Below are 27,819 nucleotides of genomic sequence, written 5' to 3' on the forward strand. Positions count from 1 at the left end.
TCCTCCCTCCAGCCTTTGAATCATTTACATACCTGACTTGGATATGACTATCATTTCATACTTAATTCATCTAGTGGAGTGTTTTCCCATGTTACAGTAATGCACATCAAAAGAACTATGTTTACTGGGGATAAGATTGAACAAACACTTCAAAGTAATATTTTTTAGTATTCACACATAAGCTCAATCTTAACAGCAGGATCTTATGTTTTCTTTAATGTAGGCAGGGGGAAGATGCTGACAGTGTGTTTCCTAAGTGACTAGGAATTTAAAAAGCTGTAGGCTGGGATAATTTTGTGCTCAGACCTGCAATTCCAATTATCATCAATAGATGGAGCTAAGGAACCATGGTATGGTTTGTGTTTCAACCTGGTGGCCTTAATTGAGTTTGATGTTATGTCTATTGAAGTGGCTTCACAAACAAAATAGTGTGCTAATGATGCAAGTTCACATAAAATTATAACGACACATGTGACTGGAGTTAAGGAAGACTAACTGGGAGAAAGTCTGCAAAATAAAGAAACAGATAAACATTTGGAAATCCTTGAAAGGTGATCTAAAGATTTCAAGGAAAATTTATTTCACTGAAAGCCAAAAGCAAGCAAGTTAACTATGGGCAGTGCATTCTCTCTTATTCCTCCTTCCATCAGGCAGAAGTTACAAAAACTTGAGAACACATACTACCAGGCTCAAGGACAACTTCTATCCTGCTCTTGAACGGACCACTTGCATGATAAAGAACTCCTGATTTCTCAGTCTACCTCATCATGTCCTTGCACTTTATTTGTCTACCTGCATTGCACTTTCTCTGTAACTGTAACACTATGTTCTGCATTCTGTTACTGTTTTTCCTTTTGTGCTACTTCGATGTACTTATGTACAGCATGATCTGTCTGGATGGCACACAAACAAAAGCTTTTCACATATCTTGGTACATGTGACAATAATAAACCAGTGAATGAAAAAAGAGAAAACAGAATCTGGGAGGAAAACATACAAGAAATATTTAGCAATTTTGACAGGAGAGGGAAAAAGGAAACTCAAAGCAGTTAGGAGGGAGTACAAGAAATACAACTAAGAGTCAGCCATTCAGCCATATCTGGTCCACCAGTCAATATAATCATGAGTAATCTTTTACCTCAGTGCCATATTCTAACACTAACTTCCTACCAGTCGATTCCTAATATCTAGAAATCTATTGAAAGATAACTCCATCGGAAAGGCAAGGTGAAATTACCATCAGGAGGTATAAAAGAAATAAACCATTCTGTAGACTCGTAAAAATACAACATGAAAATCAAAGAAGGTTAAGCTAGATAAATTCACAGGTAAGACAGAAAATTGGCAGAGGTGTTGAATAAATGCTTCAGGTTTTGTGAAAGAAAGCTAACAACATAAGAACATAAGAAGCAGGAGCAGGAGTGGACCATCTGGCCCATCAAGTCTGCTCCGCCATTCAATAGGATCATGGCTGATCTGGCCGTGGACTCAGCTCCACCTGCCTGCCTCTTCCCATAACCCTTAATTCCCCTACTATGCAAAAATCATTAAATATATTTAATGAGGTAGCCTCTATTGCTTCCCTGGGCAGAGAATTCCACAGATTCACTCCTCTCTGGGAAAATCAGTTCCTTCTCATCTTCATCCCAAGTCTACTCCCCCAAATCTTGAGGCTATGTCTCTTAGTTCTAGTCTCACCTACCAGTGGTACCAACTTTCCTGCCTCTATCTTATCTATCCCTTTCATAATTTTATATGTTTCTATAAGATCCCCTCTTATTATTCTGAATTCCAGCAAGTATAGTCCCAGATGACTCAATCTCTCCTCATAGGCTAACCCCCTCATCTCTGGAATCAAGCTGGTGAACCTCCTCTGCACCGCCTCCAAAGCCAGTATATCTTTTCTCAAGCATGGAGACCAGAACTGCACGCAGTACTCCAGGTGCGGCCTCACCAGTACCCTGTACAGTTGCAGCATAACCTCCCTGCTCTTAAATTCAATCCCTGAAGCAATGAAGGCCAACATTCCATTTGCCTTCTTGATAGCCTGACGTACCTGCAAACCAACCTTTTGCAATTCATGTACCAGCACTCCCAAGTCCCTCTGCACAACAGCATGCTGCAATCTTTCACGATTTAAAACAAAACATACACTCATGAGAGGGAGCTTCAAGAGATTGATAAAATTGGAATAGAAAGAGGTAAACAAAAGCTGTTGGCAAAAAAATTTGAAGAGGTCAACATCCCAAGCCTGGATTCAGAGATGCACAAGGAAGCCAAAGAGACAGCAGATGCACTAATTTATGTATAAAGTATCTCTGTGCAAGATGTGGACTGCTCATGAAGAACACAACCTGGAAACTATAGTAACTGCAGAAAATGCTGGAAACACTCAGCAGGACTGATAAGGGTCTTTGACCTGAAACATCAGCTTTGGTTCTCTTTTTGCAGAGGCTGCCTGACCTGTTGAGTGTTTCCATCATTTTCCGTTTATATTCCTGGAAACTATAGACCATCTGGCATAACTTTTGTGGTGGGAAAAATATTGGAAAATAAATTGGTAAGAATGGTGGAACAGTTAATTAAAAAAATAGACTAGACTTAGAATATTTGACTAAACTCTTTGAAGCTGCAATGAAAAGTGCAGGCAGGTGTGCTGTTGTTGATTTTACAAAGGCTTTCAATAAGAAACCATATGGTAGACCAATGACAAAGGCTGGTGCATGTATAGTTAGGGAACAAATGGCTGAAAGGGTAGTGAACAGATTAAGTGAACGCAGAGTGTAGGCTGGAATGGTTATTCAGTTTGGAAGAAGGTTCTCTAAATTCTTGTGCTGTGCAACACAAACATCAGCCACTCCTATTGATCATCTCCATTGATGATTTGGACTCAGGAACAAGTAGCTATCAAAATGTGTTGAAGGTGTGGATCTGGGAGGAGTGGCAGTAGTTGGGGCTGGAATATATAAAGACAGAATGCAGAATAACAATAGATAGCTGGAGAAAACCCGAAGGTGGTGGAATTAAGATAAATATGTGGTGATGCATTTTCTTTTTTATTGTCTGAATAAATACTGTTCTTGGTAGTATTGTAGTACTGACCGTCTCTTACAGTGAATGTGCAAACACTAAATCCTCTTGTTAACTAACACAGGGATTAACCATTAGTAGGGGATCTTTTCATTGCAAAGTCTGAACTCCCTGCACTTAGATTAGAAATGTGAGGTGAATGATTTTTTTTTCATCCATGAAGTTAGGATAACAGAATAAATAATGATCTTGTTGTGAAGTTTTCTTACCTGAAGGAACTTGAGGCTTTTATCTCTGGTGATAAGTGCCTTCTTCAAAATAAATGACATGTCAGTCCTAGAAAACTAACGATTGAACAAATAAATTTTAGAATATTGAAGGTGACAATGCATGTATTTTCTGAAGTATTGATTGTCCTGTTGACTCAATGAGTACATGGAAGATACCAACAAATACAAAGTGGCTAAGCTGGTACTTGGTTTTCATTAAAAAGTGCTAAAGAATGTAGGTAAAACCCATGAGTATTTTTGATAATATTCCAGTGTGATGTGATAGGCACTATATAGATAGAAGATATTGTTGTATGATTCTTTGCAAATTTATCAAATTAATTGGCACAAGGAAATGACAATTTAAAATCTCCATGCAGATAGTTCAAGTTTGCAAATGATACTGAACTAAGGTGGGCAGTCGATACTGGTGACAATTCAGAAAAGGGCGTTGGAAAAACTTATATGGGCAGCAGGGCACAACATTTAGTCAGTGGGCTTCTTCCTACGTTAGTCCTGCCTGTCTCAGTAAATGGGTCCACATGGTACCTCCCCTACCCATATTTAACTGCAGTTGGAGCTTGGTCCCTGAAACCAGGACCTGCCTGATCAGCAAAGTTGTGTGGAGCACAGGTACTCTGTCTTGACAGCTGGTGGGACCACACCCCTGGACACAATGGTGATCAACTGCTAAAAGGCCTTGGAATGTGTGTCAATGTCCTTAACAGTCAGCAGCATTGAAACATATTTAAATAGTTTACAAGATTAGTCATACTTTTAAAGCACATTAATTTTCAAAACATTAACATTTTATAAGATGTTAAAGAAAATTAAAGTATCTAAACATTAGAGAATGCTTAAAACAGTTAAATATATTTGTTAACAATTGAATACATTTGAATGAGGTTATGGTGGCACAATGGTTGAGTTACTAAACTAGCATCCAGAGTCCGGGATTATTGATCAAGAGACATGAGTTCAAGTACACTGAGATAGGTAAGGTACTTAAATTGAAAATAATAAATAAATGATGACTAATCATAACCATGATTTTAACAGATTGTTGTACAAACCCATCTGGTTCACCTCCCTCAGAAAGTGAAATCCACCCACCTTACCTGGGCTGACCAAATCCAAACCCAGACCCTAAAACATAAGAGATAGGAGTAGGATGAGGCCATTCAGCCCCTTGTGATCTGCTATTCTATTAGATCATAGCTCATAATCTACCTCAGGGGCATGTTCCTCCCCAACCTCCTTATCTCCCATTGTCAATATCCAGAAATCTATTGACCTTTGTTTCGAAGGCAGTCACATTGAGCCTCCAGAGCCCTCTGGGGCTGAGAATTCCAAAGATTTGGCATTCTTTTCCGTGAAGGAACAACTACCTCATGAACAGAGGTGCTGCACATTCTCAGGTTACTTTCCTGCTTGAGCAGAGAGATGTCTGTATGAGCAAACAGCACTCCTGCAGCAGTAGATATATGAGACATAGGAGTTTGCTTTTTCTGCAGGAGCAAAGGCATGCACCAACTCACACGCCTGTTCATGGTGATCAGAGTCCTTCTCAGATTTTGCAGAGACCTACCTCTGGGGTGAAGGCAGGAGGGAGCAACCACCTGTGATTTGGCGTTGGTCAGATGGGTCAGCTTGTTGTATGAAAATTGGAACGATGGTGGATCCGACTATGTTACAATGGGATCTGGATGTTCTTATACATGAAATAGGGTAAATTAGTATCTCGATACAGTGGGTAATTAAAAGGCAAATGGAATATTGGCCTTTATTGCAAGAGGGATGGAATCCAAAAGTAGGGAATTCTTGCCACAGTTGTATTGGGCATTGGTGAGACCATACCTAGACCATGTACAGTACCGCATAGTTTTGGTCTCAGTCAACTTGTTCCACTGCAATTTAGTTTTTTTTGGCTTGATGGCTTGAATTTCAATTTTTTTTAAATTTTATAATTATGGTTGGAATGAATTTTTAATTCCCAATACATGAATGACTGAAAAGATACTTATTAATTGTACTATTAATTAAAATTTATGCACTTTTTAGGAAAGAATTGGACCAAATATTCAAATCGCATTTCTCAAAAGACTTTATAAAAAAGCATCGATAATTATTTTCCTCTACCCTACCTACCAAGGGTGAAAGTAAAGTTTGTAACACGAATAATAACATTAAAACATTTGCATATTTCACATTATCATGTTTAAATTTAGGTATACTATTGCCTTTTGTGTCTTTGAGTTTCTTCATTAACCTTCAAAACTCTGGCCTTGAAATGGATAGCTGTTGCATAGCTAAAGACCTGCCTAGAATTTGCAGTCTGAGCATATGCAGTGTATAAAATATCCTAGGAGCAAGTTCCAGGGCTACCTCTCCTCGAACTGAAAGAAAACCTGTTTTCAAATACTTTATAAAATTCAAAACACAAGTTTAAATTTTTAACAGCAGGTAACATTTCAGATTTTAATTCCCAAATGCTTAAATTTATCTAAGGACAAATTGCTGGAAGAGAATGAGAGAGACAGAAATTTAGAAATATTCCAGAGAGAATACCATTCCATGCTATCCCTGTATGATACTCATAAATCATAAACCAGAACATTTTTCAGTACAAATGCCACATCATGTCCTTCTTCACTACTGTTGTGGTTTATTTCAACACAGATCAATTTAAGAGGATTTGTGAGTGCGCAGTTAGAATGATCTTATTCATGGATTTATAAAAATTTACAGCACAGAAGAAAGTCATGTTGCCTTTACACGAAGTTATAATGTAGCAGTCACTAAAACTTGCTTGATTATTTAACTAATTCTCCAACTTTGGTTTATTTTTGAAGTTTCTCTTCCATCTTCCAGATTTTTAATACAGAAACAGTACTGATCCCAATGGGACCCTTTTTCACGCAGAACCTATTGCCTATCGCTATCTTATAAAACTGCCTATTGGGTGGCACCCTGTCAAAAAGTTTCTGAATATTGAAATGCATGATGTTGAACAGCTGGACTTCATCCACCAATCCCGTAACTTTCTTAAAAGATTCAACTCTGTTGTTAAAGTTTGACCTTCTCTGCCAGAAGCCACGTTGAAAGTCTTTAATAATCACTTCTCTGTCCAAGTGGCCATAAATCCTTCTAGAATGATCTCTTCCAGAAACTTGCCTTTAACCTGTTAAGTTAATAGACCTATAATTTCCCCTTTCTGACTAGTTCCCCTTTTTGAATATTTTTACAGATAAGTGTCTCTTAGGATGTATTAAAAACTTATCTTGACTTCTGACGAGAAAAATAAATATCTTGTCATCAAACAGAAAAGGGCTATCTACCAGGAAGTCAGAATGGCACTAATAACTGTGCAACTAACTTTTCTGCTGATCTTCAAAGAGCTTTGAAACTTTGGCTGAATTTTGGACTTCTTGCAGAATAGTGATGTGAGCAGATTCTTACAGAGTGCAACCTTACACATTACATGAAGCCTTTGATAAAATCTTTCCTGCTAGGATTTCTAACAGCTAGAGCAACCCAATATTTGCACTTCTGGCCCATTGTAGCTGAAAAAGAATGCTTTCACTAATGCTATCACTCTTTTTTGCTCCTTTGACACTTCAGCTGAGTTTTAGTTGCTTGTAGTCGAGCTTGTTCACTTTTCTACTTCTCCTGGGAAGTATTACTTTTAGTTTGTAAAGAATTGACCTTGCTCTTCACTGGTTAGCTGTTGTGACTGGTGTGACTTCTTTGGATCTGGAGAGACACATGGGCTAAAACAAAAACAAACCTTTCCTCAAGTTTAACCAGAAGATCATACTGCAGTGGCTTTATTTAACTGAAATTTGAAAAAAATACAGCAAGTAGATCAGCTTCTATAAAGAGAAGACAGATGAATGTCTCAATGCCATTATTTTCATTGATTCAGTTGAAGAGCTGTAATTTATATATTGGCCTGAATCTTAGATTCATACAGCATGGAAACAGACCCTTCAGCCCATCTGTGAGTCTGGCCAACCATCACCACACATTTACACTAATCCTACACTACTCCCATTTTATTCACCCTACATTCCCATCAACTCCCTCCAGATTTTACCATTTACCTACACACTGGGGGCAATCTACAGCAGCCAATTAATCTAACAATTTGCATGTCTTTGGAACGTGTGAGGAAATTGGAGCACCTGGAGAAATCCCACGCAATCAGAGAGGGAATATGTAGGCTCCACACACAGGACCCGAGGTCAGGATTGAACCTGGGTCTCCGGCTCTGTGAGGCAGTGACTCTACCAGCGACACCATTGTGCCATCCTGGTGCGCCACATGCTTGTGAACTTAGGGTTTGTGTGGCAAATTATCGTATTTTACTCCCTGAATTTTGACAGGTTGGGGTTTTGGTGCAAGCATTTCAGAATGTGGGAATCCTGAATGTACCAAAGAATTTCAGCTGCAAATCTGTCAGTGCATTCCATCTACTCACAGATCATTCTTGAGCTAGACCTGGTCCAGCATCAAGAAGCTATTCATTTCAATGGAGATTTAAAGCTGGAAGGAAGACAATAAGTTACATTATTTTGAAGTGTTTGTCTTTGTAGCATTTTAATTATTGAAAAGTGTTCCTATGTTTTAGGTGACTTTGTTTCTGTTATCTAAAAAATAGTTAAGATTTGTAATAATTTTTAAAATTGTTCATTTATTGAAGTTTTATTGGTTCTGTCAGGGCATTCAGAAGAACCCAATTGCTTGATGTCTTTGACAGACAGCAAAGTTGGGAGCCTGGCTTTACCTGACAAAGGTTTCCTCAGAGGTTTAGTCAGTGGGGAATTTTCCGGCCCAACCATGACCTGCTTAGGTCACTTAAGGCCTCTCAGGTCCAGGACACTCTTCCCCAGCAATCTGGCTTTGTGCATTTGCTGGAATCTATAGTAAAGCATGTAGTAACAGAGCACCCACAAAGGAATAACAGAATGGAGCAGCTTCAATATGGACTAATGGAAGGGAAATCATGTTTGATTCATCTGTCATTCTTTGAGGGTGTGATTAGTAGAATAGATAAGGAGGAGATGGTAGATGTGACATATTTAGATTTTTAGAAAGCATTTGATGAGAGGCATGGTCAACAAAGTTAGAGTACTTGGAGTTGGGAGTTGCAGCAAGCAGTTAGGTCTTTTCTTTAGCTGTCTGTGAAAGGGCAACCACGGCCCCCCCCCCACCCCCATACCTCTCATCCTAGAGAATCTCTTTCAGTCTGCCATCAATGCCAGTATATCCTTTACAGAATGAATTGTTGGTGTTTATTCCAAGAGGATTTGAGTGGAGTAAAGATGTCTCGCTGCAACTACATAGGGCCTGGAATATTGTATACAGTTTTGATCGCCTTACTTTAAAAAATAATATATTTACCTTTTGAGGGAGTGTGGCAAAGATTCACCATTCTGGTTCCTGGGATGGGATCCAAGCAGTGTATAGTTACCAAAGTTCAGGCCAATTAACACTCACTTACTGCTCACAGAAAGGAAAACAAGAATGAAAATATTGAAGAATCCCAGAATAAAAATGGAACAGCTGGTAACAGCAGCTCTGGCACCATCCATTCTGAGGCAATACAGATAATGTTTTAGACAGAGAATATCAAAACCTGAGAGGGGCATACATCAGAGACTTTAACCTTTCTTTCCTCTTTTTAAGACCTTTGGCGTACATCACAAGAATGTTCTCTTATTATTTCACCATAGGTATATCTTATAAAACTACTTTCATAGGTGTCACTATTTTATCAGTGGTTCACATATACAGTAAGTGAGTCCAAGAAGTAATTCTGGGCCTTGTAAGATCGACGGTAAGCCAACAGCTGAGGAACATTGTTCATGTGCTTCGTGTGTCTCTATCTTCATTGTTGGGAATGCAGGAGTGTGGAATTATCTGCATGAGTAAAATTCAAACGCCATTTTATTCAAAACAAAATAAATCTGATAAAAATATGGTTTTGAGCTCTCATGAATAAATGTAGTCTTAAAGAAAATTACTTGATTGCTCCAGGTATCTGAAATAGGTACAGGATTTTCCAATATGTAAGTGAATGGCTGGGGCTAGATTGATCAAATACTATTTTGGAACCGTGTTCTCTGTGTTCCAGTTAAGGTGATGACTCACTTTGAAAATGTATTTATCCTGAGGTTCATTGTTATTTATTTAATTCTTTAGACTCTGATGAAAACATACAAATGGAGAATGAAAACTTGGCAACAGGGCAAGATTGGAAGAGATGACGGGATCAGAGAAAAGAGAAGAAGAAAGATAGTGGGGGTTATTTCTAACCAAGAGTTTGAAATACTGGACAACTCTGTTGAAGCAGTGAAGGCTGAAGTGGAGCTAATTACCAAAACATTGAGGAGATAGTGTAAGTTGGTGCTACTGATGAGAGACTGCCAGGTTACACATGGTGGCCTGCGGTCCATCCATCAACCACACCCTTCACTTCCCATGGTAGCTTCCCACAACGTAACACATTCCACATCCCTTCCCACGATCATGTCCAATTTACTTTGCATGGAAGTGCTGGTGTAATTGTTGGCTTTCCCCCGTATAAGTGGCAACAAGTTTGGGGTTTCTGCACTTGTGCACATGAATACAACTGGCCAAACTTGCTGACAGCTGATTGTCATTGTCTACAAAAGTGTGCTCCAGAATTAGACTCACCTCACAGTCTGGCAGTGGGATGCGGAGTTGCAGCAATGGTGCAGCACACATATTAGGAAACTGTAGCAAAATACCTGAACCAGGTTATCCATCAAGGCCAGTTCCCAACCTTCAGTTTGCAAGAGAAAAATAGCCTCTGCCTGACCCCTGATTGTTTTCAGCATTTTCTGTTCTTATTTTATTTTTCCATCATGCAGAGTTCTTTGATTTTCAATCCCAGTGTTCTTCTGTTGCTGCTCCCATGGTTATGTTGAAAATTCTGAAATTCTCACTCACTGAGAGTGAAGGAAGGGTTTTGTCTTTCCAACTTGGGAAGATGTGTTATGGAATTGTCAGTAGTTCCATCTAAATCTTTCAAATGGTACTGAGAAAGTGATCAAATGATTCACTGTGAAATATGACATGCTGGAACACATTCTTTGTATTTTCAAATGCAAATACATTCCCATTCAAATGTTCAGTCTGAACATCATGCTTGGCTTGAAATGAGTAATGACTACGTTTGAGTGACATTATGTTAAGTGCTGAAGTTGATGTTTTATTATTCTCATCATTATGGAAAAGATCCAGTTAGATGGGACATTGCCAGTTGCAAGATCTTTCCCATAAAAAAACACCATGATTTATTTCTGGACAATATTCTTTACAACTAGGAGATGGTATTTGTGTAGTTGACGTCTTGGAGTCAATTTGAAAGTATTGTACAATCTAAATTCCTTTCTTGCAGAATAACAGAACTGTTCTATCGTGGAAAATTTGGCCAGTCTGTCCTGGCTCTCTGTAATCCAATTTATCCCACTCATTGGTGGCCCTGTGCCCTTTGATGACTAAGTTGTATATAAACTAATGGACAGATAGTAAATGTAATGGGTGGTCAATGGTTCTGACTGGAACTGCCATCATAAAGCCACTGGGGGTGCGTGGAACGCACTGCTGGCAGAGGTTGTGGGGGCAAATACATTAGGGATACTTAAGAGACTCTCAGATAAACACATGAATAGATAACCTGGTCATAGAATATTACAGCACAGTACAGGCCCTTCAGCCCACGAAGTTGTGCCGACATTTTACTCTGCTCTAATGTGTCTATCTAACCCTTCCCTCCCACATAGCCCTCCATTTCTCTATCATTCATATGGCTATCTAAGAGCCTCTTAAATGTCCCTAATGCATCTGCCCCCACAACTTCTGCCATCATTACCCCCCCAGGGTCATTACCCCATTGTTTTTATATGGGCTTGTTGTCTATCCAACTGTACATGACTGCAATCCAAAATTAGTTCATTGCTTGTGAAACACTTTAGCTTACACATCTGCCTCTCATGAAACTACTGGTGTCAACTTTATTTTGTCCTTTAGGCCAACGTTTGAGATTATTTGCATAATCTTAATCTTCGATCCATTTGGACTAAACTGAACTGGATGGGGAAACATAGTTTCTTTCCAGGATAACAAGGCTTCTGTCTTCTGTCACAGAGGGTTGCTCAGTTGGCTGAAATAAAGATGACTTTTAACTGACTCCTAAAATGTTTCACAGAATTTCCAACCTTTATCTCATAAAATAAAAATCTCAATTTAAAAATGCTCTGTTAACGAGCTCATGTCAAACCTGACAAATGACAGTTATTGATTATGCCAGTTAACCCGGCATCTGCTTGTGAGGTCCCCATTGATACATGCCAACTAGTCTGTTATAATGCCCTTCTACTATACTTTCCACCATGCAGCAGTAATTCACAGTCATTTTTTTTCAAATGATTAAGTGCCTTGGGCTAACAGACACTGCCCCAAGTCATCCTTGGAAATGAGGGTTTTGGCAGGGGGTGCAGAGAAAGAGGTTGGAGGGGAAGGTTGCAGGGGACTCCTTAGTGCAGTTCTGATGCCAGCTCCAAAGTGCCAGTGAAGTGCCCGATAACCAGGTTTCTACTGTTCTATTCAGATTGATAAAAGGCAAGTGCCCCGGAGGACATACTTGATGCTGCTCCAATTCCATCACTTTTATATAACAAAAACCAAGCAATTTTTGCAAACTGTTTGAATAACATGTCTACACATTAACTCACCCTGAATATAACAACAGGAGGCAGCCATACACCATTCAGAGAGATCACAGCTAGTCTGATCTTGGTTTCAGCTCCATTTTGTTGCTTATTTCCCATAACCTTCAACTCCCCTACAGACCAAAAATGGTAGGAAATATATATTATGTCATTTCATGGATAATATGAATTGAGCATTTATGAATCATAGAGAAATGGGGGGGCTATGTAGGAAGGAAGGGTTAGATAGATCTTAGAGCAGGATAAAATGTCGGCACTACATCATGGGCCAAAGGGCCTGTACTGTGCTGTAACGTTCTATGTTCTATGTACTTAGATGTATGTATATCATTTGTATGAGGTGAGTGCTGCCTTTTATGTGATACGTCCAGAATATAGCTAAAACCTTATTTCTGAAAGTCCTAAGAAAACAAGAAATGGCAGGAATGAAAGCCCAGTGAACCTTTTCAGCTTATCCCTCTTGTCCTCTTTAGGGATTTGTCCACTATTGCTGAGGAACATCACAGCATTGTCTGCAGCATGCTTTACTTGGAGGTGGAATTTGTCTGCCAATATTTGCCATCTAATCTTAAACCATAAGCCTTGAAAGAGCTTCAGCTGAGACAGAATAAATTGATCAAGTGGGAAGCTGCAATGAGTAACTGCTTGCAATTCAAAGTATGTACCATTTGTAAATTACCAAATTGAGCCTTTGAATTACAAGCGTTATTCTCGCCTGAACCTGCTGAGCCATGCTGTGAGATGTTAAATGAAGCAGCTTTAAAGTAAGCATTAAAATGGATCAGTTATGGTTTTCTTTTATATGTTAGTTTTCATAAGCTTGCATTGAATCAGTTCAAATCAGTTGGTAGATTGTTTATTTTCTGTTGTCATTAGTAACATTATCTGGAGCAGATCTATATTGCTGTCTGATAAAATGAGACTTAGCTTGCTTTCAATCTAGAGTCACTTGACATGGGAGCTACTGGAGAACTTTTCTTTTAACACTTTATGCAAATTCACCATTGAGTAAGTAGCTTATATTTCCAAAAAAAAAATCTGCTTTTCAATGCAATTGAAAGGGATTCAGGACACATCATGAAGAGTGTACTTCACTTAAAAAAGTACACACAACCAGTTTCTAATTTAAAGGAAATTCTACCTGTCGAGCCAAAACTGATGGCCAGACGGTTAAAATACCAACAGGAACTTTTCAGCTCTAATTGCATGAACTTCTTTGCAGCCTTAATGTGCTCTTCTCAACTGATGAGTGGGCGAACTCTTGAATAGCTGGGAGCATATCTTTAGCTGAGAGGTCCCAAATCAGTTTTAACCTGAGGCCTGCTCATGGAGGTCTTTGTCATTTCCTTTCCAGGCTAAACTAGCAGCAAGAAGACCTGGTAGGGTAACAGAATGATGCATTTGTTATTTCAGTGTTTAATGTGTCTAAGAGGAATAGGACACAGGAAAACTTGGGTCTCTGAACCCCCATGTCTTCTCCATCCTCAATGAACCACTTGAGCTCCTGACGCCCACCTTCTGGTCCATTGGCTGCTGGTGATCGATGCTTTAGGTTGCTGGTGAGAGTTTCCTCTTTCCACCCACAGCTGCATTTGAAGAGGGAAGACTGATGAGGCCTTCAGACATCCGGTTAGGGTACTGAAATCTCCTGATCCTCATGATGTAGGTGGCCAGATACCTTGCTGTACTCTATTAGTTCTGAATTTGCAAGATCAATAAAACTACTTCCAATATTCACATGTTACTGCAAGGAAAGTGCCTCCCAAGTGTCTGTACGTCTTTATCTGAGCATGTTTGAGGGTTCCTTTAATATCACTAAAACTAGCGAGGTGTGCAGTTGAAAGAAGTGGGGATAATGGAGGGAATGAAGATAGAAACAGTGTTTGGCTCTATGTCGTATGAACAGCACCCCCCTCCCACATCCTCCTCTGTCCCACTCCCAAATGCACTTACTCAAGTGGTTCCCGATTGTTTCAATGGGAGCTCTGGCGAGGAAGATTTAAGCCAGACCAAAAACCAAAATGGTGTCCAAGCAGCAATCAGTCTAAGTGACCTCTAGTGACCAGATTTACACGTAGTCACTACCTTCCAGCAAATTGCAAATAAGATGAAAACTGTCCATGGTTATGACCTGTCTCTAAATCAGAAGGGATTTCAGAAGATAATGGGTTCTGGGCTCTCCTGCGGTCATCTTGCTAATGCTGATTTGTTGGCAAGTTCAAAAGTACAATAATGTTCTTTTCTCTTTCTTATTAACCCCAATGTCATGATGTCTATTTCTTCCCCCATGGAAGTCATTCTCTCTATTCCTACTGTCTCTATTACTCTCCTCGGCCCTTACACTGTCTCCAGTTTTAATGATATTGAAAGAACTGCAGATGCAGCAAATCTGAAATAAAACAGGAAAGGCTGGAAGTACTCAGCAGGTCAGGCAGCATCTGCGGAAAGAGAAACAGAGTTAACGTTTTAAGTCAAAGACCCTTCATCAGAACTGATTTTCTGTTTTAACCTCAATTTTGTTTCTGGAATGAGGCACTTCAAGGCAGTACAAACAAACAGAGTTTTCCTTCATCCTGTGGCTTGAAGCTTTCTCTTCAGTAAGTTGCTGGCAGTGTGAGATATTAACCACAGTGAGTGGAGCTGGGTCTGGACTGCTGGAGACTGACTGTCTCCTTAAGCAATGAGGTTTAAGGATGGAGGAAGAATGGAGGAAGAAATGGAGAAGGAATGGAGAAGGAATGGATAAGGAAGAATACTTGGATTTAGAGAAAAAAATTGAGACAGAGCAGCAAAAAAATGTTGTCAAAAATATCCAGAAGCAAGCTATTACTTAAGATTCCACAACAATTGTTCTCTGACTGGGTCTGATTCTTGTACAGAATGTCCCATGCCTAAAAGCAGTTTATCTAATCATTTGTTTCTGCTTTGGGCAGATACTTGCATGTTTATAAGTTTCTGCTGTTCCGAGATTGCAGCAGTAACTGCTCTGCAAAGGTCTGCAATGCATAAAGAGATGTTGAATAAAATCTTGTGTTGTTTTCCCTTGAGTATTGGAGGCTGAGGGGCAACCTGATAGAGGTGTATAAAATTATGACAGGCATAGATAGAGTAGACAGTCAGAATCTTTTTCCCAGGGTGGAAATGTCAAATACTAGAGGGCATGCATTTAAGGAGAGAGAGGGAAAGTTTAAAGGAGATTTATAAGGCAAGTTTTTTTTTACACAGAGAAAGGTAGGTGCCTGGAATGCACTGCCAGGGGAAATGGTAGAAGCAGATATGATAGCAAAGTTTAAGATGCATTTAGACAGACACATGATCAGAGAGGGAATGGAGGGATGTGAACCACATGCAGGCAGAGGTGCAGTTTAAATTGGCACCATGGTCGGCAAAGACATTGTGGGCCGAAGGCCGTGTCCCCATGCTCTACTGTTCTATGTTCTGTGTTGGAACACACTGAGTTTTGTGAAAGGTGCTGTTGAAGCATAAATCCTTTCTTCCACAGCTAAGCCACAACAGAGCCAGAAGCTGCCCTGGCCTGCTTTTGACCAGCTATCAGGGTCCAACGGTGAGTGAAGATGATTCCCTTTTCCGAGACATCACAAGGTATAAAACTTTTGTGCTTGTCAGTGACGTGGGTAAATCAATGCTTCAAACTGAAAACTATTACAAACACACGGTGACAAAGAACAATGGGCAGGAAGAAATCACTGTAACTCAGAGGACCACTGATAATGGTACCAATCACTGAAGATGATCATTTTGTACATATCTGCTGGAAAAAGCATGTTACCTCATAGCAGTTCCATCTCCTTGCTGAAGGAAAATCCCAAGGTGTTGTAGGAATTTTACATACATTGAAACAAAGTGTTGCTTCCCTAATTCATCTGCTTCCAAATACATTTATGAAACAATCAAACAATAAAATCATGCCACCCAAGGCCATTGTAGAATCCCACTCTTCATCATTCCACACCTTTCTAGTTACTCTTTACTTATTCCATCTATCCACTTCATTTAACTAGCTATGCAATAATGGTTTAAGCAACAGATTTTAGTGATCATCAATCTCTCAACAATAATGACAAAGGAAATATACTAATTGTACACTTCTGTAAACTGTCAAGTTCATTTTACCCTTGTGACAGCATACCTATTGGGTTGGCTAGCCCTACCATTTCAAAGTGCCCTTCACTCTTACTCCCAGTACCTTCTCGCCCCACACCCATGGCTGTGGTGTGGCTGGTGGAAGGCTACTTCCTTTCAGTGGCTGTGATGGACGTCCATCTATGAATCATTTTTACCCTCAGCATCTTGGACAGAGGGTTTGTTGCTGGGGATTCTGCCTGTAAACCAGTTATTGGAGAAATGCTGTTGATGACCTGAGAGATCATGACACATTCTGCACTCTGTTATTGCTTTCCCCTTATACCACCTCGATGTTTTGAAAAGATCTGTATGGTTGGCATCCAAAACAAAGTTTTTCACTGTATCTCGGTACATGTGACAATAATAAACCAACTACCAATTACCATTCACACTGCACAGTGTCCGTGGAATCCTCCTGGACCAGGCATACAATAGGCAAGGTTTCTCCAATGACCCAGATAATAGGGCTGGGCCCATACTCAAACTAAAATTGATGCATCCAGCTGTCTGCTCCCTGACCACAGGGTGTGCTCCCTTTATTCCTGCAGAATGGCAATCTCCTCCAGGATGAGCCTGTCATTAAGGCACAAAGATTGGATGCCCTCTATCTATGCCTCAATCACCTGCAGAAAGCTGCTCCATCAACTGTTACCCTGTGTGAGAGCCGGGGCCATCTGGCACTGAAGTCCACACTACCTATTGGAAAATGTACTTCTGGCTCTTCCTAAAGTCCCCCGAGAAGTTGGTGGTGCAGGTACCCAATTTCCTTGATATCTCTTGCACCTTTGCATGCAGTTCAAACAATCTGCTAAGCACGTTCACATGCATGGTGGTATTCATGCAGTGCAGGACAGATGAGTGATCTCTCCTCCAGGGTATTAACATGATGGCTTTCCAAAACATCTGGTTTAATGGCAGCCAGCTCTTCCAGGTAGCTGGATGACAGAAACACTTGTGTCTAATTTGTCTGTTCAGCCCTTGCAGTAGCAGCAGCTGAGTGCTTTATGGTATCAGGTGCACAGATGTCTTTCTCCTCCTCAGCTCCTCCTCCCCTCCTTCTCTATGGTGCAGTGTCCTTATAAGAGGGGAGAGGTGGTAGGGTGGGGATGGTGAGGAGAATGTGGGGGTCTAAGCTCATGGTATTCCTGACTCTCTGTGCTGGTAAAGGGAAAAGATCATGGTAATAGTGAATGTTTGGTGCTGCTGGATGGAGAATCCAGCAAACGAGCAGATGCATGCAGACACAACATTGATTACTCAGGCCTCAGTGGTCAGCTCCTGTGCCTTGTATTTTGTTTCTGCCCTGGGAGCACTCCTGAAATCCCTGGGTAGGAGGACATAATTCTGATGCTCCGCACATCCACCAGGATGTTAAGATCTGTCGGTAAAGTGAGAGGAACACTCCTGCCCTTGTATATCCTTCCTTGTAGCCATTAGATCAATAGACAGATACATTCCAGCAGAATGGGCTTAGTGGTTAGAAGCTTTTAAGCAGCCCTGTCTTCATTTAGCTCTGGAATGGTTTGGCAGGCTCATGTTATTGCACCTTTAAATGCTGTGATCCATACATTTACAGCTTAAAGGCAGCACTGTATACTTAAAATGTGCTTCAACATTATCACAAGGACTGCGATCACATACTGCATCCAGCTTACACCAACATAAGTAGGCACGAGTTAAACATACAATGAACGTTTCGCGTTCCAATGTAGGAATGTTTCAGTTATGAGTAGCATTTGTTATCAACAGGGAGAAAAGCTGGAATGGAGTGCAAGTGGGGAGGGAGTAGAGATTTAACAGGTGAGGAAAGCAGTGAAAGGAGCTGGATATATAGAATCAGTTAAGGTTGAAAAATCAGATCAAACTATGTGAAATTTAAAAATTAAATCAGCAGACTGAGCAAAATTAGTGCTTAGCATCAAAATGTTTCATATTGAACATCAAATATTATGAGTCTATACACTACCACTAAATTTCATTCACCCCCACCAATCAGAATCTCAAATGAACAGCACCTGCACTTAAAATACAGAAATGCATCTAAACAGCAGATTTTGCACTGAAATATTTCTGATTATTTTTATCAGCAGCAAACAATCTGCTGAAGGAACTCAGTGGGCTGAGCAGCAGCATCTGTGGAGGGAGGGGGGTGGGGGAGGAATTGCCAATGTTTCTGTTCAAGACCCTGCATCAAGACTGGGCTGATCCAAAATGTCAAGAATTCCTATCCCTCCACAGATGCTGCTCGACCCGTTATGTTCCTCCAGCATGTTGCTTGTTGCTCCAGATTCCAGCATCTTCAGTCTCTGGTGTCTCTTGGTCACTTTCATTATTCTTTTACAAGGATTAATTCAGAGTTTAACAATGCCTGTACATACTGTTCGATAGAAACAGATTCACACTCATCAATTCAATGCACTGGTCCTTTCTGCTGCTTGTCCTGTTTATACATGGACATTCACAGGGGGACTATAGGCAGTTTAAGCTTCGATCTTCCCAGTGATTTGCTTTGCTTCATATTTACTCATTCAGCGAGGCATGGTTAACTTTATCCTGCCGCCACATGGCTTGACTTAGCTCTGCCATTTGCTGGGAAATCCAGAGGGAGCTAAGCTTCAGAGCTCTTCCTGCTTACCAACAAACACAGCTAACAACGTGAAGGATGAGAACATCTGATGAAAGTTTCCAATCTGTTTTCATTCACCTGCTGAAGTAGTAACTATTCAAACTGTCATAGCAGAAATAAATTCTAGTCTATATCTTCCTATATGTCTTATTCTATTCTTGCATATTGATTAATATGCATCGGTTATAGAATTTTATTCATGAAAATTTCTTTACTTTCTGAATGTGTGTGTATGTGTGTGTGTGTGTGTGTGTGTGTGTGTGTGTGTGTGTGTATGTGTGTGTATGTGTGTGTGTGTATGTATGTGTGTGTGTGTGTATGTGTGTGTGTGTGTGTGTGTTGTGTGTGTGTATGTGTGTGTATGTGTGTGTGTGTATGTGTGTGTGTGTGTGTGTGTGTGTGTGTGTGTGTGTGTGTGTGTTGTGTGTGTGTGTGTGTGTTGTGTGTGTTGTGTGTTGTGCCGTTAATTGTCACTTTAACATTTTACACATTGCACACAGTTTGGATGGCCTTTCTAAGTGAATTTTAAAAATGTTGTTTAAACTGTAAATGTTCCAATTAGTTTCAGCAGCATCAAGTAATAGGGAAACATTTGCCTTCTGGAGTAATTTAGTGTGCTACAGAACCTGTAGGATTATTTTTTCACTGCAGGTGGAAAGGATTGAATGATTTGATAATTGTAAAATTAATTACACAATAGCAAATAACTTGTTAGTAAAATTAATAAGAATAGTGTGCAGAAGTTTATGAAAAATTGCAAGGGGCCAGAGTGCTAACCTCTCCCCAGCAGGTTGCAATGTGTACATTAACACGATACAGACACGGTACTCTCCATAACTCATGCCCTTGAGTCCTGGCAACATCCTCATAAATCTCCTCTGCACTCTTTCCAGTTTAGTGGCATCTTTCCTATAGCAGTGTGACCAAAACTGAACACGATATTCCAAATGTGGCCTCGCCAATGTCTTGTACAACTGTTAAAAGCTGTAATTTTTTTAGTTACAAATATTTGAGAGGCAAACAAGAGCAGAGGACATTCCCTTTTCTCATATTGCAAGAGGATCTTTTACATGCACCCAGAAGGGACATTTCATCCAAATCGTCGTCGTTGTGGCTATCCCTCGAGGTCGAGGATGATGATCTTCATTCCGTTGATCTATTTATGGGCTCTCAAGTGGCTTATGACTCACATTGCCTGCTCCCGTCACCCTCCCCTGATCGCCGAAAGACTTGAGAAGTAACCCACAGAGCGAAGACGCCTGTGCAAGTATTTGTTTAACGTGTACTTGATGTTGCACTACAAAAAGCACACGATACTTCACAAATCAACCAACTGATTCCAATGGCATGGAAACCATGACAATTGGAGCTGATGGATTTGTTGCAGCCTTCATCCGCCTTCACAGCTATTGAGTTCAAGTAACTTTGTCTGCCTGTTCCACCGTTGAGGTCTTGGTTGGATTGTTCATTGTCAGGGACCTCACCATCGACCTTACCGCCATGGGTGACCCTACCAGGAGCATAGGTCCAGACAGCATCGCTCTCGGGATCTCAGGACCACACAAGCTTCTCCACCACAACAAGGCTTCAATTCATAGTGTAATAGTAATAGTAATAGTATCTTCAATTCACAGTGCTTCCAATTAGTATAGCACTGGAGTGCCATCATAGAGTCATGGGTCTGAACCTATAATTTAGAGTTGTAGAGTACTAAAGCACAGAAACAGGCCCTACAGCCCATCTAATCCATGCTGACCTGATCATCTGCCTAGTCCCATCTACCTGCACCCGGACCATATCCCTTCATACCCCTCCCATCCATGTATCCATCCAAACCTCTCTTAAATGTTACAATTGAACCTGCATCTACCACTTCCACTGGCAGCTTGTTCCACACCCGCACCACCCTCTGAGTGAAGAAGTTTCCCCTCAGATTCCCCTTAAATATTTCACCTTTCACCCTAAACCTATGTCCTCTAGTTCTCGTCTAACTCAACCTTAGGAGGAAAAACCTGCATGCATTCACCCTATTTATACCCCTCATAATTTTGTAATTTTGTATACATCTATACGATCTCCCCTCATTCTCCTGTGCTCCATGGAATGAGATCCTAACCTATTCAACCTTTCCCTGTAACTCAGGTCCTCAAGTCCCAGCAACATCCTTGTAAATTTTCTCTGCACTTCTTCAAGCTTATTGATATCTTTCCTGTCTGTAGGTGATCAGAACTGCACCCAATACTCCAAATTCGGCTTCACCAATGTCTTGTACAACTTCAATATAACATCCCAACTCCTGTATTCAATGCCCTGATTTACAAAGGTCAAAGTGCCAAGAGTTCTCTTTATGATCCTATCTACCGGTGACACCACTTTCAAGGAACTATGAACCTGTATTCCCAGGTCCCTTTGTTCTACCGCGCACCTCAGAGCCCAACCATTCACTGTGTAAGTCTTACCCTGGTTTATCCTCCCAAAGTACAACACCTCACACTTGTCTGCATTAAATTCCATCAGTTATTTTTCAGCTCATTTTCCTAGCCGGTCAAGATCACGTTGCAATCTTTTTTTGATAGCCTTCCTCGCTGTCCACTGCACCCCCACTCTTGGTGTCATCCACAAATTTGCTGATCCAGCTTACCACATTATCATCTAAATCATTAATATGGATGATAAATAACAATGGGCCCAGAGAGACAACCATCTACTACATGGAGGTAGGGCTCATATATAAATGTGTGATGGTCCAGGTGTGAAAATATCCAGTTTAAATAACCGTATTTGATTCAGAGACCCAATAGAAACAAGGTTTATACAGCATCCAGCATAAGACTCTGATGTAAGGAGTGTAAAGTTGAGAAACAGAATGGGAAACAAACCAGAAGATGTAAGGTGTGTCTTTTGGGTGGTACCCCTTTAAGAAATGGAGCATGTGACCAGCTATTCTCCGTGGGTTTCTACATGTTTTACTTGTGTGGGAGATAAGCCAGAGCAAAGATGCTGTTGTACAACTTAGGCTTTTCTTTTGCTTGATAAAGTGCACTCACTTTTAATTTGAATCAAAGGAATCAAGAGATATGGGTAGCACAGGAAAGAAGTTCTGAGGTAAAAGATCAGCTGAGATCTTATTGAATATTGGAGCAGAAATGAGAGGCTGAATGTCCTACTCCTGCTTCTATTTCCCATGTCCTTATCACCATTTTCTTTCCGATACCTTCAAAGGATTCTGTGACTTGATTTCTGAACAACCGGGTTATGAAATTTAGAGTCCGTGCCTGAATCTGAACATCAAACACTGCTGATGGAGGTAACATATCTGCTGACAAACAGTGAGATGTGTGACTCAATGGAGAGAATGCACAATGGAGCAACTGAAGATGGCTGAGCAGCTGGATTTCCTGAAGAAATAGTATGGAGAAAACTTTACACCACATACTGAGCTATTGCGAATAAACCAGAAGAGATGAAAGTTAAGGTTACTGTAGCTCATTAGTCTCAAGGGGGGAGAGTTATACTGTACCTAAAGGCTGTCAAGTGAGACCAGGAAGACTGCACTTGATGCAAAAAAAAACAAATTGCAACCTACATAGAAATGAAACAATTGGCTCGTAACACAGGGGGAGCCTCTGTTACTTTCTTAACAGAGCTAAGGTTGTTGGCAAATAACTACATATGCACAGGTATGAAGGACTTTCTCATGAGAGTTCAGATTAGTTGTGGAATCCAGGAGTCCAGTCTGAGGGAATGACCACAGTAAGAGTGTGTGTGTTCCCACAATAAGAGGCAAGGTTTAACTCCGGACCTGTGCACATGCCCATGCAGAGCTGTGGAACTATTTAATGCCAGGTTAGTGTAATTGGATACTGAATGGAAGATACATGTGGTGAAGCATAAGACAGGAGAGCAAAAACAACCAAGGTGGCTTTGATGTTGAAAGTATTGTGACCAGCAGTCTGAGTGGCTGAAAATGAAAAGCTTTGTGTATAGACTGCTGTAAGTCTGCTGAGCCCTGCTGAGCAGATGTAGGGAGCGGTAACTAAAATGGAGTGACCAATAATTAAGTTTAAATTTGCAGTAAGTCTCCTTTATAGGTCACTTGGTCACCAGACAAGGCATAAAGCAAGATCCAACCAGAGAGAAGACAGTGAAGGAGATACCAAGTTCAGCAGAGGGTGCGAGAGTATCTCACTTTCTGGTGTTTAGTTTTCAAGCAAGTTTCTGCTGCATTGGAGTGAAATGTGTGAGCCCTCAGACAGGCGGATGTGGAATGGTGTTAGTTGGATGCTTAGGATCAAGGAATCAAATGAATCAAAGGGACAGTAATGGCAGAGCCTGTTTTGCAATACTGCAGTATTAAGTAGGAACTGAATCCAGGCAGGCAAGTCTATATCTATCTCAGGGGACAGGTTAGCTACTACTTTTCATAATAAGCTCAGCAACGCCCACAGCTACCTGCAATACCCCTCCCCCAACCCTGCGTCAGTCTGGTCTCTCAGCTCCTCCGTCTTGGTCATATCTGTTCTGAAGACCAGACTTCCCAAGTCAATGCCTTTAGGACTCCTTAAAGTTGCTTCCCCACTACCTCAGTTGACAGGGCTCTCAGCCTTGACTCCTCTGTGTTCTGCATTTCTGGTCTCACTCCTACCCAGAGGAAGGACAGGAGTCGCCTTGACCTTTTCGTTCATCCCTCCAGCCTCCACATCCAGTGGATCATCCTTTGTAATCTCTGCCATCTCCAGTGGGATTCCACCACCAATCACATGTTCCCCTCTCAACATTCTGAAGAGACTGCTTCCTCCATGACTCCGTGGTCTGTTTACCACCTCTACCAACCACTCTCCTTTGAACGGCACTCTCCTGTGGAACCACAGGAGATTCATGCCTGTCCTTTCACCTCTTCCCTTCCCACCTCCAGATACCCAAACAGTCCATTCAGGTGAAGCAGTAATTCACATGCAATTCTCCAGTTTTGCAGACTGCATTCATTGCTTGCAGTGTGGTCCTCTCCACATTGGAAAAGTCAATTCCACATTGGGTGACTGTTTTGCAGATCACCTTTGCTCATTTACAAGAGCAAGCCTGAGCTTTCACTCTCCTGTCACTTTAATTCCCCATCCCACTTTCACGCTGACTTCTCTGTCTTCAGCCTTCCACATTACTCCAATGATTCTCAATGTGAGCTCAAGGAACAGCATATTAGGCATGTTGCATTCTTTGGGACTTAATATTAAATTTAACAATTTCAGCTCACTCTGTTTTTCTCTTGCCATAGATGTGATTGTACTGCTCTCTTTCAATCTGAATCATTTTTCCTTCTCCAAATGCTGTTTTTTTTAAAGTAATTTTTACCCCGACAACTTTGGTCTGCACCCTTTCACAGACATTCCCTTTATTCTCTCCACCACTCTGACTCTTTGCAACTTATAGCATTATTGTCTTCTCACTTTTCCAGTTCTGACAAAGGGCCCTTTACACAAAACGTCAACTCAAATTCTCTCTCCACAGATGCTGCTATACCTGCTGAGGACTTACAGCGTTTTTATTTTTGCTTTGGATTTCCTGCATTCATTCTTTTTGCTATAAACCATGCAAAAATTGGGCACTATTTCTGGATTTTTTTGTTTCGTTACTCATGTTGCTTTTGTAATATTGGGTGGGTGCCCCTTTAAGAATTGCATCATGTGACCAGCTACTCTCTGTGCTTTGTTACAAGTTTAATTGATATAGTGGGTGGAGCTGTTTGCCTGTGTGGAAGTAAGTCATAGTTAGGATGCTGTTCCTAATTTAGATCTTTGTGTAATAAAGTACCCTTGTTGTTAATTTGAATCACTGATTATTTTCCAGCATCTTGGAGAGCAATACTGAGACTGGAGGCTTGAAGAGAGAGGGTGTTTATGCGTTTGAGTTATCTTTCGTAGAGAAATGAAGGGGTGATACTGTCAGTAACATTTGTGATCTTTTTCCTACCCTGCAAACTATTTTGTTTTATGTTTTTATTTAACCTGTGAATTGGGAGTATGTTGGGGTGGGTGGAAATCCTTCAACTCCAAGTACTTGAGCGTATTTCTGACAGTTTATACTTTTCGCTGGCTGCTATTTAGAAACAGGGAAATTTGAAGCAATTAGTAGGTCACAGGCACTTCCTGCCTCTCCCATTTATCACACATAAAGCACTGGTGCACACAGCCACCAGTCAATAGGTTGCCTCTGTTAGATTGTTTAACTGATTATGCATCTAGTGAGGGTATGATATACCAATGTTTACCTTACGGAACAGTTACAAAGAAAATTCACCCAGAGGGAACTGGTTTATCAACTAGAAGGCCTAAATACATGTGAATATGTTTCAAAAAAGTTAACTTTCTCACAGATTGCTTACCACTGGGAGGCAGGAGAAAGACAGAAGTTTACTATCTATAGCTTGATTGAGATATGAAAAGCAATGGCTTTGTCAGCACATGAAAATGATTATTTGCACCACATGCCATGCTGTAAATTCTTATTTAGTCAGAGCATATTAAAAATGTTCTATTTCAGACTGCAGCTGCTTTGAAAAGGAACACTTTCCTTGAAAATGAAATGCAGCTGGAACACAAACCAACACTGACACAATGTTCAAGTACTCCAGTTTCTTTTTGCTTCAGTTTACACTTCATTCAGTCAGCATATGGACTATTTCACTCCCTTGATTTTATATGATCCGCTGTTCAAGACTAAAGCTCATTAAAATTTGCAGCTTGTCCTGCATGTGGTAGTTAACTTTTTTTTGCCTTTGGCCTTTCAAACTAAGGTCTTGATCTCTGCTAAGCAGCAATCAGAAAATAAATACTTCCAACAATAAGAGCATATGATGTGGAATCATTTCTGGCTCAGCTGATTTCTCTCAATTCAATAGATGTGGATTGAGAGTGGGGCCGAAAAATTTGGTCCAACACTGAGAAAGCTGTTCTATTGGAAGTGGCAACTTTGGAATTGACTGAGTCTCAGATTGTCCTCGCAAGCGTAGACAAGTATGACAACTGTTTGGAATAAAGGAGGACTTATTCCTGGCGCCTTGACCAATATTTATCCCTCTGTCAACGCAAAGAAAGAAATAAAGTGCTGCAAACACTCAGCAGGTCAGGCAGCATCTGCGGTGAAAGAAACAGAGTTAATGTTTCAGGTTGACGACTTTTCATGAGAACAATAACTAAAAGGATTTTCCTTTGAAACTGAAATACATTGCATCATGTTTTACTGTGCATTTATATTTAAATAAAAAATATGCAAAGGAAAATCAGGGACCCATTGTGAGTTGCAGAAAGCTTGCAATTTTCTTTCTGTATCCTCTTTGCAATTGATGTATGGGGGTCCTGAATATGTATAGTGATATCCAACACATGCCTAATCCCAGTTTCTATCTCCTGGACAGTGTAAGGAATTCGTATTGAACCTGACTTACTTAAAGAGACTCACTCAGGGAATTCTTAGTCAGCAGAGTCTGCATTGGGAAGCCATCTTGGGCAGATTTCCTTTAAATAATGCACATACCCAGCTCTACTTTGGCCAACCACGTGACCACTGATAGCAACACCTACTAATCCACCAATCCCAGTCCTTGGCCCAGCAGTTCCATCCCCTCCCTGAATACAGGCCTGACGCTTTTCCCCTTTCCCCAATCATTTTTACCCCCAACACCCAAGCAGTCTGTGGTTCCCGACACTTGCAAACACCTCAAGAAACCTCCTGACCACAGACCCCTGACCTTCCCCATCATCTAATGAGCCTATCTCCCCAGCAACATCAGAAGTACTTTATTGTCCACTATGCACATCGAGACACCCTGAATTTGTGAACAACATTTACAAGTTTAAATGATTAAAAGGGTTTCAAGTTCTTTTTGATCTTTGTAATTGTGCTGGTGTTGCTTATGTTGATTCTGGGAACTCAACTTATGTTGTTGATGTAGCATCCATCTACATGTCCCTGCTTGCACTACCCACAAGGTGTGTAGCATTCATCTCTGAACTTGCTGGACGTACCTCCTCTGCACTCTGTTCATCCTCAGTTCAACTGTTCAAAAGTTGTAGGACTCCCAAGAGCAGTACATTCAAACTCACAACCTTCCTTGCATTACTCTTGAGGATCTTGCAGTGAAATCAAATGGCAAGATCAAATCTTTCTCTCAGTTACTCTTACGGGATACTTCTCACCTATCTCTACAAACCCTGATATCCCATTTTCTCAGTTCTGACCTGCCTGGTGTCTCAACAGATGAACATTATCAAATAATGTGAACCACTTCTCTTTGTATCATGTGTCATGATGTTTGTTTTGTTTCAGCTGCCCTTTGCCCAGCTTCCCTTCCAGATTCAGCTGAATCAGCTCAGGCCTCTGTGCACCAGAGCACATTGCTGCACTGCTGTGTCCTGTAATGGAGTGTGAGGTAGATCTGTGATTCTGAAGCAGATCTGCAGGTTTATGCTTCACGGTAGAACCTGATCGGCCTTGCTTGACTTGCTTCTCTAGTGCCTCCACCACTCTGTGTACTGATCTCTCTACCTACTGATTGATCAGCTTTTCCATTTGAGGCTGGGTGGAAATGATGATCCATCCCATTTTGTTTCACAAACTGCTCACATTGAAATGCTCAAAACTGCAGAGAATTATCCAATGTAATCTCCCTGGGAAAGCCATGAGTGACGATGATGGGTTTTCTATGGTGTGTTCAGTGATGATGCATCACTGCCACATTGCTTTACCTCAATCCATTCTGAATTTGGAGTGGTCGCTTTCAGTGGCTTGTTTTGCAGTCTTGGTAGATTGTGCACTTGCTGGAAGTGATTGTACATGCTGAGCTATTAAAGGGAGCATCCTCCCACTGCATTCACATTCACTATGTCCAAATACTCTGAACAAAGCTCCTCCATTATTCTGCTTTGTGTTTTGTGGGGTAGAACCACATAGTCGCTCCTCATAATGGACTCTGATGTGCCTATGACATTAAAAC

Source organism: Pristis pectinata, chromosome 19, assembly GCF_009764475.1.
Source record: "Pristis pectinata isolate sPriPec2 chromosome 19, sPriPec2.1.pri, whole genome shotgun sequence".
Lineage (NCBI taxonomy): Eukaryota > Metazoa > Chordata > Chondrichthyes > Rhinopristiformes > Pristidae > Pristis > Pristis pectinata.